General features: G+C 44.4%; 2 protein-coding genes across 6 annotated transcripts in view; one reads left to right on the forward strand and one right to left on the reverse strand.

Moving 5' to 3' along the window:
* Nucleotides 1-10178, reverse strand: part of C9H17orf50 (chromosome 9 C17orf50 homolog) — a 74049-nt gene extending 63871 nt beyond the window's left edge. Inside the window, exon 1 of the transcript XR_005602641.1 lies at nt 9876-10178. The gene's annotated coding sequence lies outside the window, so the exon portion shown is untranslated. The remainder of the gene's footprint in view (nt 1-9875) is intronic.
* Nucleotides 10179-10391: 213 nt separating this feature from the next.
* PER2 (period circadian regulator 2) overlaps nt 10392-16055 on the forward strand; it is a 46352-nt gene continuing 40688 nt past the window's right edge. For 4 of the 5 annotated variants that reach the window (XM_039557323.1, XM_039557326.1, XM_039557325.1 and 1 more), the window contains exon 1: nt 10721-10807. The gene's annotated coding sequence lies outside the window, so the exon portion shown is untranslated. Of the gene's footprint in view, nt 10499-10720; nt 10808-16055 lie in introns of those variants that run through there. The other variant, XM_039557322.1, reaches the window with a different exon arrangement.

Consider the following 16055-nt stretch of genomic DNA (forward strand, 5'->3'; position numbering starts at 1 on the left):
AATATTTAAAAAGAAATGTCTTGCTTTTAAAACTGCCTTAATGGAGGAAAAAAAGCCCCAAACAACAAAAGCCCCATGTTTTTTGGTTTCAGCTGTCCAGCAGTGCAGCTACCTGCCTGCTGCAGCTCCCTGAAGTGACTCTGTGCCTGGCCCAGGAGGCATCCAGTGAGCAGAGCCACGACCACCCCATGGTGCCCAGCCTGGGAATGTCAAACAGTGGCAGCCAGTGCAGGCAGCGCTGCCCTGTGACAGCAGGGGCACTGTCAGTCACCGCTTACTGCTCTAGTGAATTTATTTCACAAATGATGCCAACATAGGCTAACAGGGTCAGACTCAATCTCAAATGCAAAACAAATTTGGTCACAATTTGTCTGTATGGGATTAAACTGCACTGAATGATGCCTTAGGTTTTAACTTTTATATTTTTCAAATCCTGTACTGCTTAGTGTGTAACTCGGAAGTTTTGTGTGGCCTGTTAGCTGCTGTTCTCTGATGCTGGTTAGACATAACAAGCCTCTCTAGGTTTGCTCTTCAAGGACACCAGGCCCCAAAATGTACAAACTAAAGCCTCTGAAAAAGGGGGCAAACTTGGGGTAATTACATAATTAACTGAGGTTATAATTGGAGAATTAACCCTGATATGCAAATGAACCAAACTTATAAAAGTGTGAAGAACCCGTGACCCAAGGTCCATCTTGGGTGTAGCCTTTTGACTGCCCAGAGTGTACCTCTGAAGGCCCTTCAAATAAATACCTACTTTTATTCTTTTATTTTGTCTAGTCTCTGTTTTAGGTGGTCACCCCAGGCATCATGTCCACCCCTTGGGTCAGCCATTCTGCTGTAACTGGCATTCATTTTAATAGTTTTTCAGAATTCTTCTTCACCTCTCGTACATCAGTTTCTTCAGCCGAGGCTTCAAATTTCTCAAATGTTTTCAAACGTAACAGCATTTTTCTTTGTGGGTTTGTCCTTGTCTCATTCTTCCTCTCTGCTTCATCCCACCTGTTCTCTGTTTCATGGTGCTGAACAAAATACTGTTCTCCCTCCTGTCTACAATAGCTATTACTTCTCAAGTAAGTTCATTTAATTCTTAAATTCCCCACTTTCTCTATGGAAAAAAGTAATCACGTGATTAGTGTCTAGCCACAAAAGTTGCACACTTGGACTAAGCCATCAAGGTCTTTGCATTATCCTGATGCTTCCAGGGCTGCTTCCTAAACATTGACATTCTCTGTTTTGGTGTTGCTCAGGCTGACTGATCATGTTGTCTTGTTTGTCATTAATAGAGTCTTTCAATTCTTGTTTAAAAACGAGTATAAAATATAAATGCACCTTGGTCTTCAAGTACAAGGCTGTGAGTTTCTTATGTGTTTTAGGCCCATCCTGTGCTCTTGCAAGCATCATAAAACACTGCATCAACATGGAGAAATACCTGTTGATTCCTTCATGGGATCTCTAAAGTCACGAGCCAGTCCGGAGCATGTTGCCTGCAGCTGTACAAAGGCTCCCTGTGTCATGTGCTGCATGGGAATGACCTCACCAGTTGAATGGAGCTACTGAACCAGTTATGGATGCAGTCTGACAGTCACAGAACAAACATGACTCATTTAAGAACATTCCCTACCTTCCTTTTTAATAACTGGTTTCTCCAAAGTCAGTAAACTAGAACTGAAGGGAGAACAAAGAGTTCTTCAGTGAGCTCTGCACAGCGTTCTCACACACCCATTGCTGCGCTGCAGGAGCACATTTGAAACAACAGCCCCACAACAATTTCATCTTCTCTGATGGTGTCCAAGCTCTCACACTGTAATCACCTCTAGCAGCAGATACAGACATGCCAACACTAACAATACTAATACCATTACTAAGGAATGAACGGTTCTATGTCCTGGATTTAAAACCAAAAAGCTTTAAAAATACTAAATATTGGTGTGCTGCAGAGACCATCAACCATGATTATCATAATGATGGTGTTGAAATGAGAACAGGGTTCTGAAAATAGGGAGATTTGTGTCTAGTTTGATGAGTAAAGCTTGGTTGTGTAACTTCACACACAAGAGTGTTCAACTTTGACACTCATGTTTTCTTAACAATGGGCTAAGAAATTAATTCCTGGTATGTTTTTGCTTTTCCACCTTGCAGTATATCAATTATCACTTTGATAAAACTTTTTGACAAAATAGACAATAGAAATTACAATATATCAGGGTAAACTTTGAAAATTAGAGCTTTATTTGTAAAGTATTTTTGGTATTATAAAAACTTAACTCCATCAATGCCATTGACAACAAAGAAAGAATCTTGACTATATAAGGGGAACTGAGGCTTTGTTTCAGATGAAGCTATTAAAGTATGCAAATAGTAACGTACTTTTTGAACATGTAATACACAAGTCCTCATACTAGGTCTTCTCCTATTGTTTCACTTTGATTGTAGTGGACCCATACTACCTGACTGCTGCAGCATCCCAAGTTGGAAACAATGAAATGCATTCACTTCAGTAGCAGCGGCTGTTCTTGGACGGGCTCAGTGCAATTTTCAAGTATATTTTGTTAATGGTCTCCCTATACAAGTCATTGTACTGTAATCCAACAAATGGCTGGGAAAAACATCGTTCAAACAGTGCTGGCTTCTGTAACTGACATTTGACATTAACTCAGTGTGAATTGCAAGATTCTCCATCTCAAGATTTTGAGGTGTGGTGTAACGGCCTCATGATGTGGGAAGTGCCATGTCTCTGGTCTTGGGCACTGATTTGTATTTCTGAGGGACCCGAGTCCAAGTTCTAATGATCAAGTTTGTAGTGAGGTAATAGCTTATAGATAGGGACATAATGTACTTTAATTGCATTTTAGAACTTGAGGAAATGTTTTCTCAGTAGTAAGTCAGTGTATGACAAGAAAAGTTGATTCATTGGTTATTAGGTTCCAGTGAAATCTAAAATCTTTTCTGATTTGCTTTCTGAAGTGCCTTGAAGAGTAGCACAACATCCTCTCTTACTAGGCCAAAATGCAGCTGAAGTAGATTAGCCCAGTCTTTAAATAGGAGCTGTTAAGTTTAGTCAAAACACCCGCTGCTTTTAACCCTCTTCTTAACGAGAGTTAGGTAACTCTTGATAGGGAATCTCAGATAGGACCATAGGAAAACTAAAACACAGTAAAGGTGTGAAGTCTTTCTGCAGAGGAAAATTCTCCTCTTTCTAGTAGTCCCATGAGTGGGGGAACACACAAGGAAACACTTCAGCAAACTGTAAGGCACCGTGAGTTAGGACTGCAGTGGAGCCCAGCCTGCCCAAACTGCTGTGTGCTCCCCAGCTGGAGCAAGGCTCTAGCAGAACAGGCTCAATAATTCAGCACTACTGACTTGGCTCCTTGGGTGGGTTTTCCATCCACTGAGCTCTGTGCCTGTCCAAGGAGTGCCACTACTTTAAAGCTGGCTTGAATGTGCCTTCACAGGCTGTCCCTACAATGCAGGTGTACTCCAAGGCTACCTCAAGTCACTGTCTTCCTTGCACTGTATTCATTTAAAAAAGAACAAGAATGCTATTGCTACATGAGAGGAATCAGTCTCCTAACTAAGCACTGCTTTCTTCAGCATTAAATGAAGGCAGCAAAAGCTACCAGCATTGTTACCAACAACAGCTGGTTAGTAATGCACAGTAGGGGAGCAGGGCTGGGGAAACTGATAATTGTAAATTACCCATATCAATAAAAGGGCTGAAAGGCAGCTGGATATGTTTTTTAGACCCACTAGAAAGAAAAACACCCCAATGCTCACTTAGTTCTCTATCCGGACCCAAAGAAACCATGAGCCCTACAGCATTTTTATAAATGCCTATAGGAGGCATATCTCACAGCTCTGCTTTTTTGGCAAGGTAAGATCTCTTCCATCTTTCTGTTTTGTTCTAGCTACTCCATTTTTCTCAAATATAGTTCCTTTGCTTTCCTGTAGCACAGCCTTTCCTCTAATGAACAACAATTAGCTAATATTACTTAGGATTACTATTTCCTGCTTTCTTTTTATGTCCTTTAACCATTCTCCTTTAAGAAATGTAAGGGTTTGGTTTGGGTTTTTTTTCTACTCACTGGCTTAAACTACTTGTTTATTTATTTTTTTTTTAATTGTGTAGTTACACAACAGAAGCATTGAGTTCCAGAGTTCTTCTACTGCTAATGAAGTATGACATGTTACAAGTGGATAGAACATGTCTCATTATGGTAATGAGTACTATATTTTAGTGGGTTTCTGTGTAAAAAAGGCTCATGTGATTGTTTTGATTTTGTCTGCTTGTTTGCCTCTCCCCATTCACATAGTAATTTTAAATTTATTGGCTACTGACAGATAGGAAAGAAATCCCAAGGATATTCCAGCCACATAATTTTCAAGAAATGTTATACCTAGGAAACAAGGTAGTCGAGGATTTTCTCCCTAGAGCTGCACTTAGTAAAAGACTGTAGCTAAGCTCACACCAATTAAATACCAGATTATCCACAAAGATAGGAAAGATTTCTGCCCTCTTTGCTTTAGTTACTCTCTTCTTTTGTGCAAATTGCCAAAGCTGTTTATATCAAAGGGATTTATCCAAACACACTTTGTATCAATCCTTCACCCCCTGGTTCTATGTTTCAATGACAGCGTGTAAAGCGAGCTGTCCTTTCTCTTTTAATTTATTAGAATTAAACCAAAAGACTTTCTGACTGCTTATCAGAAACTTCTATTTATTGACACATCTGTAAAACTTTGTTTACTGAAGTCTCTTGAATTGGCTTAGTACAAGGGACTTCTGCCTGAAAGGCTTATTAAAATCCCTACTTTGTTTTCAGTAGTGTGGCCAGGTACGTCAGGCTTCTCTTCCTGAAGCAAACTCAGCCAGTCACTAAACACCCTCTCCAGAAAACAAACCCAAGCTTCCGCTGACTTCAGTAGCAGCGATGAGCAGTTCAAAAGCTCAAGTGTGAACTAAAGCCGGAAAATTAATTGACACAGAGGAGTAATGGGAAACTCAATCTGAAAATGAAGTGTTTTTAATTAAGAGACACTCTCCAGAATTATACACAAAGACACTCTTTCTCATTTAAAATTTGGCTCTTCCTTCCTCAACAACTACAAATCACCGGTCTATAATTAGTACTGTTAGTGGAAGGAATGGCTGAGTGTCTGGCTGAAGTCAGGCCTGTGACTGTGATAGGGAGGGCGGTAGATGTGCTGGAACAGATTCTGCCACTTAGCATCCAATTTCTTACAAATGTTTCTGTTATAATCTGTTAATGTTATCATATTTCTTAAAAATGAAAACAAAGTAAGGAAGAAGGGTGCCTCTAGATTCCCAGTAGCTGAGAGCAGCAGCATGACTCCCTTGCACAGTGATTGTCGGTTTACCTATGAACAAGTCCAGCTCCAATCCCATGCCAAGACATAATCCAACATTTTATGTAATGATTACTTAATAAAAATGGCATAAATGTGCACTGCTGGGGAAGTCAGTACCCAGATCTTGTTTCCCTATCCCTACTCTGTTTTTAAAGGAAGGTGTCTCTCACTCTTAGTAAGAGACCGGTAACACTTCACTCTACAGCAGTGAGTCCAAAACCAGATCATAAATGTGATGGAGGTCAGTAAACTGACTCTGGTCAGCAAATGCAGAGTTTAAATCAATACAAGGAGCATGCATTAGGAACCAGAGGGGAGTCAGGGGTTGGAATACACCGTGTTACAGGCCCAGCACCATGTCACAGGCCTGGATGCTCAGATGTCTGTTGAGGAATTTGGATGTCTCAAGAACACCTGCTAAATATGGGCACATTTAATCCAGAAAGGAGTGCGCTTCGGGTATCAAAAGCTGTGGGAATATTTTCTGCTGTCTCATTACCTTTAAAAGAGCTTTCCAATGCCCTGTCAATGCCATACCTGGACTTGGGAATGTACTTTCTCACCAAGGAAGCAGATTCAGTAGTTTAGAGGCAGGAAACTAACTCAGGGAGCTTTCTGAGAGATTAACTAATTGAACTGGCTCACTGAGGGGACAAGAAAGTAGCAGAGTGAGAAAAGGAATAGTCAAGACCACACAGACATGAGTACTTGATGGCAGTGGTGCCAATCCCTTGATGAAAGTGAAGTGTTAGATCAGCCCAGAAACCCTGTGAAAGCTGTCTTTGGCATAAATGTGTGGATGGTTTTGAATGGTGAATCCCAACCTGATGTAATCGCTTTCTTTCAGGGCAGAAGAGGATGTATAAATCCAACACAATAGGCAAGAACGAGGATGCACTTTTCTGCTTGGCATCTCTTATTAGCTCTCTTATGCTAACCTAATGACATGCAAATTTCATTTTAAGTGCCTAACTCTGTAATTTGATGTTCCTCTTGGTCTTGGATCCTCGCTCCAACTCAAAATATGTTCTTTGATCCTGTTTTCGTTTGGCTTTTGTGCTCCCACAGCTGTGATGTAATCCAATCGAAAACTTCTTTCATGGGATATTTTCAGTCAAATTGGTTTCCTAACCTGACTAACAGTACAGTTGCATAATCACTGATTTTTAACTTAGTGGAGGTGGTAGGACTGTTCCTTTTGGTGGATGTGTAAGGTCTTTGATCACCTTAGGTAGACTGTGAAATCACAAACTATGACTCTCTGAGTTATGCAGAAAGATTTAAACCCTTTTCAGCACTGTGAATTCAATTTCAAGCCCTCTTCAGTCAGCCTTCTGTGAGGCTGACTGCAGTAAATGAGTTGCTAATACACACTAAACAGCAAGATCTCAGACCTGGAGTGCTCTGAGCTGTCTGCTTCTAAAATCATGCTATGGGCTTGAGGATAAGCACATGTAGGTACAGTGGTGAGATACATCCCTTCCATTTGTATTCTTCTAAAAGAACAATTCAGGGCTCCTTCATGTGTCACTTTTCAAGATATCTGGAATATAAAATTACACTGCATTTGCCAACAGAAACTGAATTTAACAAGAATACTTAGAAAACAGTAAGAATAGGGACAGAATGAAAAACTACATTTTCCAGAAGTTGTTAGAGAAGGTTTTCTGTCTGGCGATAAGCAGACACTTCTGCAAAGGACTTTTGAACTGCAACACATTTCAGGAACTTGCTGCTTGAGTTAAGTTCTTTATCGTGTTTTTTACATTCCTTAACATTTTAATCAAAGCATTTTCAAAACTGTATGATATTGCTGTCTATTTGTTAGTGTTTGTTCCTACAGTCTACAATGCTTTTAGAAAAACCTGTTCCTATATTTACTGGTAATGAGGAAAGTGGGTTTTTTCCTTTCCTTTGTCTGTACAGAGAGTAAGAGTGACGACTTTTGCTCATTAGCAAAAAAAGCCTTTCCGGATCTTTGCAAGAATCAATGACTGTCAGCGTCACTGTAAATGGTGAGTAATTAGACCTAGGAAATGAAGAATTAGATGTGGGCTCCAGCTGTAAAGTATTGATTTTTATTTTTCTTTTTAATAATATACAGTTCCGCCAGTGCTGTGGAATAACTTGGAACAGGCAACTTCTACAAGTGGATAGGGAAGCACAGTTATTCACAAAGAGAAGCCTTATTTCCTTAGCAAATCCAAGCAAGAAATATTCAGGTAGTTTTTCAGATGGTCTCAAATTATTATTTTTCCATACTGAAAGACTTGATTTTTCCCCCTCAAAACGGTAGATACTATCAATACGTTGCTGCTTATCAGAATTGACTGAAATGCTTCAGTTAAGCAAAAATTCTACTTTTTAAAGTATGCTGCGAAAAGGTTCGGCATTTACATGTGTGGCTAAAAATCTACTAATATAAGTCTGAGAAGCAGAGGGATTCCATAAAAAAAACCCCACAAAGAGCAGCATTTTCCTGGAGAGACCGCACGAGGGAGCCGGGCAGCATTTAAAGCAGTGCCCCACCTCGCCAGGGCAGAGCCGCCTTGGAGGAGTGCCAGTGCGGGACCTGGTGTGTCACACCGTGAGGCACACATAGAAAGGGCTTGCTTAATATATGAATGATTTGTTCTCGCCATGCTCCAAGAGTTACAACTGAACACACACACAGAGAATAAACAAAGCTGGGAAAAAACCCACAACCATTTTAATGCTTTTCTTACAATGTTTGTGTTCTTTAGAACTGTTTGTGTGTGCATATACATATTTTACTCCTGCTGCTACAAAAACTCCTAGCTATAACTACTTATCAGACAGAGTGACCTTAAAGCCAAACATGTAGGACCCGTAAAATTTTGCAACAACTTTATTTTGCTTTGTTCCTTAACAGATGAGCCAACGAGTCAAAAGCAAAATTCACTGCTTTAGAAGCCACGTGCCTGTGTTCTTGTTATTTCAAATTGGAGGTGTCTGGATTAATTTGTATCTACACACATGATTTCTCTTGAGCCAATTTTCTGGAAGCTGCAGAATTTGGACTGAACTTGCTCAGGGTACATAATCACGTTTTGAGTAACACTGCTTAGCCTGGTTTTTGGTACATTAAATATAAAGCTGTAACTGCTAAAAGGTGGTATGAATACAACTTAAAAATTATTCCCATAAGCTTGACTGAAACAACTGATTAGTAACCCTTTAAAATAAGCAGACCTCAAGTAACGCCTCTGGTAGTTACTAGGGTGGAAAAGGTATTGGTTATTTGTGGTGGTGGTAGTGGTTGCTCTCTTCCTGCCATGCTCTGCCATGCACTGGCATGCTCTGCTGCAGTGGGGAATGTGTGTCCTGGAAACTCATTCAGCTCTAACACAGTGCCATAGTTTGCCATCCTTCTCATGCCTGCACTCTGACGGGGTGGGGGGAGAGTGTAGACCTCAACGTTTTGCTTTGAAGTGCCTTAGTTTGAGTCTGTGGTAAGAGACCACAGCCCTTAGCGCACAGCCAGGGATGGATATTTTTGGCACGTAACATGAAAAACAACATCCCATGGAAACCAAGAATATTATTCTACATCCCTTTAACCCTAAAGCAGAGAACTTACAAAAAGATGATGAAACTCTGGATGTGAAAGCCTAACAACGAGTTGACCAAACTACACAAAGACTACCTAATTAGGATTAATCTTAGAATTAGACTCCTCAGAGGAGCGCAAACTAAGAATGGTATCCTGGTAAGCTGACTTGTGCATTGCAACAAATCCAGTTGCAGAATCTGGTCCTAATGCTTCCGCTGCCCACCCCCTTCCCTCTCCAGCAGTTAAATACTCCACAGTCCTTCACTCACAGGCTGTTTCTGTAACAGTCAGAGCATAAATATCTGTGTACCTAATGGACTTATCCTTAACACCACAGTGAGGGAGGGAAGCGGCATTAACCTCATTTTGCAGATAAACAGTGGCAGCCCTGATGGCTCTGTCCTGTGTTACATCCTATGGAGCAACTGCATGTATGCAGTGAGTGTAAAATGCTGTTAGGCCTGAATGTGGCATTGGCACCAGAAAGTGCTTTCGCACGTTCTCAGTTCCTTCTTTGCAAAGCCATATACCATAGTGCAGATAGAGAAAGCTCAGAATATGGATAAAGTAACATTAAATTCTCAGCTACTGATTGCTCTGCTTAGCCTTGGAAGATGTGGAGATTGGACCAGAGCCAAAGTGTTTAGCAATGGGTTATCCTACTGCTGAACAGTAGCAACTCAGAGCTCTGCTTCTCTCACCAGTGTAGGATGGATGGTGCAGGGGCCTGAGTGAAAACCTGTGTGACTGATGTACAAGAATTTATTTAATCCTTTGTTACTCTAAGAGGGAAACATCACTGGTCTCCGAATGTTTTGCTTGAACAGATGGAGCAAATATTTTTAATAAATATGAAAAACTTCTTTAAACAGTTGGCATGGAAAGCAATCGTATGTTACCGTATCGGGATCTACTGTTCCTGAGAACATACCTTTAAGAGCTCAAAAATTCTTAATCATTGTTGTAGTTATTCAGACTGATGCTGGCCGGCCGGTGCGGGAGAAAGCTCCAGCCTTACGCTCTCATGCGGCTGCACTTTGCTTTGTGACCCGGCGCCTCCTCAACAGTACGCGGGGTCAGTTTCGAAACTTCAGGGCGTGCACCCAGCGCGGGCGGCAGCACCAGGAAACGGGATACGGGCGCTGCTGCCTTATGTAAGCGAACCCAGCGCCGGCAGAGTCACCCCCGAGGGCTGCGGTGCCGCCTCCGCGGGCGCTGTCCGGGAGCGCGGGGCTCTCCCGCCGCCGGGCCGCGCTGAGGGGGCCGCGCCGCGCTGAAGGGGCCGCGCCCGGCCCGGCCCGGCCCGGCACGCGCGCCCGGCCGCCAACGGTCTCCCCTCGCGCGCGCGCGCGCGAGACACGTCACGCGCGGCTCCCAGCGGGGGGGGGAGGAGCCGCTCCCCCAGGGGCGTCACGTGACCTCTGCCCCCCGCCCCTCCCCCTCCATCCTCCCCGGCCCTGCGGTCCCGTAGCGGTGGTGGCAGCGGGCGGGGGGCGCGCGTGGAGGAGAACGGAGCTGCCGCGGCTTCGCCGGGAGGCAGCGCGGCGGCCGGTGGTGAGTGCGCTCCGTTGGCGACGGCGCGGGGGAGGGGAGGGGCGGGCCGGCGGTGGGGCAGGCTCGGGAGGCGGCCGCGGCGGTCGGTGGAAACATGGTGCCACACGTGAGGCTTATGTAAAGTGAGCGGCGGCCCGGGCGGCCAATGGGAGCGGCGCGCGCCCCGCCCCCGCCCGCGCGCCCCGCTGGCGTCACGTAGGCGCGGCCAATGGGGGCGCGGGCGGGGCGGGCGCGCGACGGCCGGTCACGTTTCTGCCCGTATGAAGCCCGAGCCGGGACGCGCCGGGCTGGTGGGACGCGTCGTGCGCGGTGAGTCGGGGCCCGCCGGGCACGCTCCCCGCGGCAAGAAGGGGCTGGGGGGCCGGTGGGGAGTGGTGGGAGAGGGCGGCGAGCGGCGGCCGCGGGGGGCACAGGGGCTTTCTCTCCTCCCCCGCCCGCCGGGCTGAGGTTACGTAACCCTCGCGGCGGGGCTCTCCCGTTGCCAGGACGATGGGCGCGCCGGTCGCTCTTGTGCCGCGGGGTCCGTCCGGCTGCCGCCCCCGGCCCGCTGGGGAGGGGGCGCATGGGGCTCCCTCTGAACGGCGGCTGTGACACGCCTCCCCCCCCCCCCCCCCCCCCCCCCCGCTCCCCGTGAAACCGCAGCGAGGGAAGCGGCGGCCGGCTGTGAGTCGCTCCCCGGGGCGGGGTGCGGGACGAGTGTGGCATGGCCCCCGCCCGCCTTGGACCAGGAGAGCGTCCGAGAGTGGGGGGTACAGACACACACCCACACCCAACGGGGGCTGGGACGGCAGCTGGGCTCTCCGAGGGGCGGCCGCGTGGGGACGGGCTGGGGCGCAGAGGGGGTGGCGCTGCCCCTGGCCCGGGGCGGAGGAGGAGGCGGCGGGCCCCGGTGGCGGCGGGGCCGGACCGGTCCCCCGGCGGGGCTCTGCTCTGGCGTCCCTGCTGGCCACGGGCTGCGACCACGTCAGTGTGGGGGGCGGACAGGGAGCCGGGGACACCGACGGAGAGCACGCGTGTCCCGGGGCAGTGAGCGGCACCGCGGGCCCCACTCCGCGCCCGCCCCGCGCGGGGACAGTGCTGGATCCCACCGGCCGGGCGGGATGCTTTACGTGAGGAGCTGTGTGGCAGTGAGTAACAGAATCTTAGCGCTACTGAGATGCGTGAGCTACAGGTAGAGTAGGCAACAGGTGCTGTCCGTTTGGGTTTTTGTATTGCCTGTAATTATAAGGACACTCTGTTCCTTGAGACGGTGTGCTTGTGCTGCTGTTCACAATGTATTCACAATAGGTGCATACTATTACATGCATGATTACAAAACACTTTATGTAAGTACAGTTTCATGCAAATAGATGAGCAGCATAGTAATAGTCAAGCTGATGCTTTACATTTGACTTTCCATAATAGGGTAGGATAAGGGACAGCATTTCTCTGTGCACTATAGGAGCTTATAAAGGCCCCCCAGGAGGTCGGTATGAAGTCTCAGGTACTTGGAAACTATAGTGCTTTGCAAGTGTATTCCAGTGAAAAAGTAACTTGGCTGAGACAGTGCATTGAAGGATCTTGAAGAAACAGAATCATTAAGTATGGAAAAGACCTCTGAGATCATTAAGTCCAACTGTTTCGTGCCTAGGTCCAATCTACATCTACCCTCTTGCAATTTCAAACTATTGCCTCTCATCTTGTCACTACATGCCCTGATAAAAAGTCTTTGTCCGTCTTTCTTGTAAGCTTGCATCTTTTCCAAATGTAAGAGTCTGAGATTTATTGTCTTGGACATCTGAGATTGAACAGTTAACACAAGTAAAGGGAAAAAAGTGGAAATTCTGTAACGATTCTAGTGGTAAGAGTAAGTCAAAAGTACAGTAAAAACCTGATTAGTATGGTGAGAAACCCTTCCGAGTTGCCAGTATTGTTTCAGCCACAGTTTGATTGGTGTTACGGAGAGTGCCCACATTGTTGCACTGTAACATCAAGTTCCTTCTTGCTTATGCTTGTACATGTTTGTGTGCTTTTGTGAGCTTTCTGTTTTGCCTTTGTCTCTGAAACTTGCATTATTTCTGCAAAGTGAGGAAGTTCCACTGGAGAATTGGACTGTGTCCTCGCTCCATGCAAAGCTAGATGTTAGTCTTGTGATGACGACACTGTCCTGAGGCGTGGAGTCCTGATTCTGGACTGTGGAGGTTGCTTACCTCACTAGTAACGCATAGAGGAAAAGAGATGGCCTTTGGCCTAGAGAAGAAAAAAAGTAATACCCTTCAGGTTTTGGTGAGTTTTTGGCCATTTCAAGGTGAAAGGAAAGCTGGGTGTCATAAATGTCAAACACTGTGCTGTGAAAGAACATGGCCTGTCCTGTGAAGAAGTGATTTGGCTTGATGTAGTTCAGAAGGCAAAGGCATGGAAAACAGGTTTTTGGCCTTTGTGCACATCTTCAGATTTGGCAAGTTTTTGGTTTAATTTATAATTCAAAGACTGCATGGTTTTGCTGGAATTTTTGTTTATTTGTCAGTTGGTGGGACTTGTTATAGACTTCCTATATTTATTTTAGCAGACAAATTCTGTCTGTGAAAATCTAAGTAATCTTCATTTTTACAGTTTACGCTTATTCATTTTGGATTTCCACAGAGAGGCATTAAAGAGACAGCATGTTCTTGGCATAATACCTTCTCTACTTTTTCTTCCTCCAGTCATAAGATTAAAGTCTGTAACAGCACAGTTTATTTGATAAACTTACTCGAGCCTCTCCCTGAACAATACATTCTTAAAGTAATAAGCCTTTAGTAAACTGAGATGTTGATGGAGTTTAGTCTCAAAGTATGAGAATAGGGTGAAGTGGCGAAAGTGATTGGCAGTAGAGTTCTGGATGTTTCTTCTACTTCAGACGTTTATTATGACCAGGAAGTATTTGGCTTAGATACAGACTGATAAACAGTTTTCTTTTTCCTGGGTTCTTGCCACACCCTTATTTCTCTAACATCTTTACAGTATAAGAATATGCTTTACAGCAGAAAATCTTTTTTTAACCCCTCAAAGTATAAGGAAATGAGCAAGTTACCATGGGATGAGGTGTATTTCTTGTGGTTTAAAAGCAAGAAGATTACCAGTAGCCAGTAGAACAAGTAAATTATCACTAGTCTAGATCAACTGTAGTGTTTTCTATAGGGTTGCTATGGTTGGCCTGTGTTGAAAGGAACGTCATGTTCTTAGCAAGGCCTTGTGTAATAGTTGGCATGAATGTCCTGTAGACACTGTATTGTACTCCTAACATTACCACATCATAATTATTAGATAATCAGGTGTTTCTGAAAAGGAATTTTTTTCTCTGGTTTTGATTGCATGGCCTAGAATTCCTCTGTGAGGATGGTGGATTATAGAGATTTTTAACTGGATTGTCTTACTGCATTCATACTTTCCACATTCAGTTATATCCCTGTAGTGCAAGTTTGAAACTGCTTAAATATTCTTTATGTTAACTTAGATTGTCAAGCACTGAACAGCAAAGGAGTCAATACCTGTATTATTCTTTGTGATACTATTGTGTTACTCAAAAGGGCTCTTACTTGTTCTTTTGGTTATGGATGAGGTTGGATGCAGAAAATGTTGGTCTTGAAAGAAATGCAGCTGCTGTTTTGTGTCCTGTGTAAAAAGTGTCCGTCTGCTTTCCTGCTCGAACTGCTGCCTTAAACTTAACCACTGCTGTCGGGGTCAGACTGGTAACACTGTTGCTTAGCGAAGAACAGCTCTGCCTTCTGACACTTAGAGCTTTCTTTGAGAGGGGATGAGGGTGTTTCTTTTTAGTTTTAGGCAACGTCCTTCTTTCTGTGAAGTATGTTTAAAGGACATGGGAAATGAGAAGGTAGCAGTCAAAACCACACTTCAGAGGGTGATGGTTTTGCTACCTGTTGCTGGGATTTCTTGTGGCCCTGGGCTGCTTTTGTGAAACAGCATGGCAGGGAAGACCAGAATGAAGAAGGGTCAGATGATTTGAGTATGTCTGCAAAGCGTGTGGCGAGCTTTGAAGTGACTCTTTGAGCAGTTCTGTTCATGCTGCCAGGGAGCCAGCAGCCATGTGTAGTAGGCAGGCACCCGAACACATGGGACTCCACATGCCTGGGTGTCCATGCTGTGATCTGATGCTCTGCTAAGTGGCTTAGTACATCACCAGGCACGCTTGTGCAGCCTGCTTGTACTCTGCCTGCCAGCAGTGCTGGGACATGGGCAGGCCAGGCTTCTGTGCCACTGGTTTGTATTTCTAGGGTTACATTGAAGTGTAGATGGGGTCTTTGTCTGAATGCCTGCACTGGACTTGCACCAGTACAGAATCCTCTTACTTGGTCCTCTGTCCCTCTTGAGGAGTTGCTAAGGGACAGCAGCAATATACTGAGTTTCATGCAAGTTGTACAGGAAGTGGTTCTGAAGTGCATGTTTTTCCTGCTTATCCACCTATATAAGGGATGTTATGAGAATTTGTGTGTGTGAAAGGTTTTGTAAAGTCAAGAAGTTTTTGTACAGATGTTCTCAGCTACTGGTGAACTGCTGCTGAAGTAGTGTGTGGTAGTCCTAGAGGAGCCTTATGATTTCTCTGATGTTTTTTGGTAGTCTGATTTAGACAACTTTGCTTGTAGAACACAATCAGAAGCGAGGCTAAATGTACCTTCTTCAATATATATAATAATGGAATATGGTTTTCATTTTTCCTTCATTTTCTGCCAATAGGAAGGAAAATTTTATTGAGGATGATGAAGGGGTAGTGACTCAACATGCTGTTTACACAAGTGGACTGAAATACACAGAAAACATTTCTTGGGGCAAGAGGATGAGGGGATTCTGCAGATGGTGTGAGCAGGCTGCGGAAGTTCAGGGCAAGCAGTACCAGTGTTGATCCTGACAGGATGTGATGCTGGGAAAGAAACCTCATCTGTATGCTAAAATGTCTGGGAAAGACTTTAGTTTGCGTCCACCTGTTTTTGAGGTACCACAGTAATTTTTAATGCTTGATTTTTCTTATAGGTGGAATAGTTAGAGGTGGGCTGAGATTTCCTTGTATAGATGGCTTTTTTTAAGTAGAACTGACTTTGAAAAAGTAGAACCAAAGCTACACTGCCTTTCTAACATTCTGTCCTGAAACAGAGGCACTTCACTGTTAAATAACACCTGCAATTTATTGTAATTGAAGCTTAGGGAGACAAGATGAAGTGGTGAGGATGTCCAGTACTTTTCTTTTTTCTTGATTTCGTTTCCTATCCTCCTTATTCCTTCCAGCTTTTGTATTTTAGTACAGTTTTTGTGCTTGACCTTATTACATGTACTTTTATGTTTCTGCTTAGTTTCTTTAATTGTACAAATATCTTCAGTATATAAAGCACTTACTTGATTTCAATTACATCTCTGCCATGGGTTCTTCCGTGACTTGAGCTCTTATTTCAGTAATACATCCAACTCCTAGGACAAGTACATCGTGTTTGTTAGGTTGCTGCGCTTTTTGGAGTGTATTATTGATGCAATGGGAACAAGAATTTATTTGGCACTGTATTCTCCAGAAAGGGACTTTCATTCTGAC

The sequence above is a fragment of the Corvus cornix genome, chromosome 9, assembly GCF_000738735.6.
Source record: "Corvus cornix cornix isolate S_Up_H32 chromosome 9, ASM73873v5, whole genome shotgun sequence".
NCBI lineage: Eukaryota > Metazoa > Chordata > Aves > Passeriformes > Corvidae > Corvus > Corvus cornix.